The following is a 3,064-nucleotide window of genomic DNA, read 5'->3' as shown; positions in this document are numbered from 1 at the left end:
AATTGGGCAAATTCGGCCTTTTTTTAACAGTTTCAAAACAAGAGAGGTAATCTCATTGAGCGTTGCAAAATATTTGAATACATAAACAGGGTGGTGCAATTAAATTTTGTTCCCTCATTGGTGAATCTAGAAGCAGGAGAGGACAATTTTAAAATGAAGCATTGTGAATTGGGCAAATCCGGCCTTTTTTTAACAGTTTCAAAACAAGAGAGTTAATCTCATTGAGAGTTGCAAAATATTTGAATAGATAAACAGGGTGGTGCAATTAAATTTTGTTCCCTCATTGGTGAATCTAGAAGCAGGAGAGGACAGCATTGTGATTTATGACCAGGATGAGAACTATTGATTTTTGTCTTCGCCTTGAGAAGTCTCGCTATTCAGCACTACAGTGAGCCTTGGATATTTGGTCTTTGAATGCATCACCATCAGCCTGACCCGCCGACACTTACTGCATCGCTATAGACCTGACCCCTCACACTTACTGCCTTAATATCAGCGTGAACCCCTCAAACTTACTGCATCACTATCCATCTGGCGCCCTCACATTTACTGCGCCACTTTCACTTCGAGACCCTCACTTCGATTGCATCACTATCAGCCTGACTGCCAAACACTTACTTTGTCACTATCAGTCACGCCCTTACACTTCCTATTTACTATCACCCTGACTCCTTACACTTACTGTGTCACTATCAGCCTGACTCCATCACAATTATTATGTAAGTATCAGACTGATGCCTCACATTTACCGTGTCACTACAACACTGCCTCCTCAAACTTACTATGTCACTATCTCCTTGACCCTCACATTTACTGCGCCACAATCACACTGACCACCTCACAACTACTGCTTCACTATGAGCTTCAACACTCACACTTACAGCGTCACTACCAGCCTGACTCACTCACACATATCACTTGAAAATCAGCGTTACTCTCTCAAATTTATTTCATCACTATGAGGCTGAGGCACTCACACTGACAGCGTCACTAACAAACTGACCCCCTCATGCTTACTGCATTGTTATCTCTCTGATCCCCTCAGAATTACTGCGTCACAACCACTCTGATCCCCTCATACTTAATGCGTCACTATCCCTCTGGCACCCTCATACTTCCTGCATCACTATCACTTTGACCACCAAACTTAGTGCGTCCTGAATACCTTGAACCTTTCACTCATCTTGCGTCACCTTCAGCCAGACCCTGCACACTCTCACTCTGACCTCCTCATACTTGCTGCATCACTATAACTCCATCCCACTCACACCGTGTGTGTCACTATCACCTTGACAACGCATACTCACTGCACCACTATTATCCTGACTCCATCACAATTAGTATATCATTATCAGCCTGACCCCTTACACTTACTGTGTCACTATCAACCTGTCCCCTCACATTTCCTGTGTCACTCTCAATCTGACACCCTCAAAGTGTCTGCGTCACTGTCACCCTGAACACGTCACACTTACCGCATGGGTGTCTACCTGAAACCTCAAACTTATTGCGTCACTATCATCCTGAGCGGCTCACACTTACTGCGTCACTAGCACGCAAACACTTTCACCTTTACTGAGTCACTATCGGCCTGACATCTCACACGTACTGGATCACTATTAACCTGACCCGCTCACACGTTTTGCGTCACTACTACCCTGACCCCCTCACAATTGCTGTGTCGCTATAAGCCTGAGCCCCTCACTATCACGCTGACCAAGCTCACAATTACAGCATCACTATCAACCTGACCCCCTCACACTTCCTCTGTCATTATCACCCTGACCCTCTCACACGTAATGCGTCACTGTCACACTGAGGCACTCACATTTTCTGCGTCGTTATCAGCCGGACCCGCCGGCACACCGCGTCACTATCAACCTGGCCCCTCACACTTGCATGTCTCAATATCTGCGTAAACTCCTCACACTTACTGCATCACTGTCCATCTGCCATCCTCAGACTTACTGCACCAGTTGCACCTTGACATCCTCATGTTTACTGCGTCACCATCAGCCCGACAGCCACACACATATTTCGTCACTATCAGTGACGCCCTCGCACTTCCTATGTTAATATCACCCTCACTCCTAAAACCTCCTGCGTCACTATCAGCATGATTCCATCACACTTTTTGTGTCAGTGTCAGACTGACGCCTCATGCATACCATGTTACTAAAACTCTGCCCCATCACATTGACTGCGTCACTATCAGCCTGACCCCTCAGACGTACTGCGTCCCTATCACCCTGACCCACTCACACTTTTTGTATCAGTTTCAGTCTGACGCCTCGCACTTACTGTGTAACTAAAACTCTCCCCCGTCACACTGACTGTGTCACTATCATCATGACCCCTTCATACTTACTGCGTCAATATCAGTCTGACCCCTCAGACTTACTGCGTCACTCTCACTCTGATCCTCTCTCATTTACTGGTCACTCTCACCCTGACCTCCTCACATTTACTGCATCACTATCACCCTGACCCACTCACACAGTCTTTGCCATTTTCACCTTGCCGGCCTTATGTTTACTGCGTCACCATCAGCCTAACCGCCACACACTTATTGCGTCACTTTCAGTCACGCCCTCACACTTCCCATGTTACTATCACCCTGAATCTTACACTTATTGTGTCACTATCAGTCTGACCCCTCATACTTACTGTGTCACTATCAGCCTGACTCCATCACATTTATTGTGTCAGTATCAGACTGACGCCACACACTTGTCTTGTCACTAAAACAATGCCCCATCACATTGACTGTGTCACTATCAGCCTGACCTCCTCACACTTACTGCTTCACTATCGCAATGCTCCTCTCTCACTCACGACGTCATTTACACCCTGACACCCCACACTTGCTGCGGCACTATCACACTGAGGGCCTTACACATAGTATCACTGTCATTCTGTCCCCTTACACTTACTGCATCACTATCACACTGGTATCTCACACCCACTATGTCACATTCATCCTGAACCGCTTACACCTATTGCGTCACTATCACTTTGACCCCAACACACTAACTGCATCAATATCAGCCTGACCATCTCACAC

Source organism: Chiloscyllium plagiosum, chromosome 8 (assembly GCF_004010195.1).
Source record: "Chiloscyllium plagiosum isolate BGI_BamShark_2017 chromosome 8, ASM401019v2, whole genome shotgun sequence".
Lineage (NCBI taxonomy): Eukaryota > Metazoa > Chordata > Chondrichthyes > Orectolobiformes > Hemiscylliidae > Chiloscyllium > Chiloscyllium plagiosum.
This window is presented reverse-complemented; position numbering follows the sequence as displayed.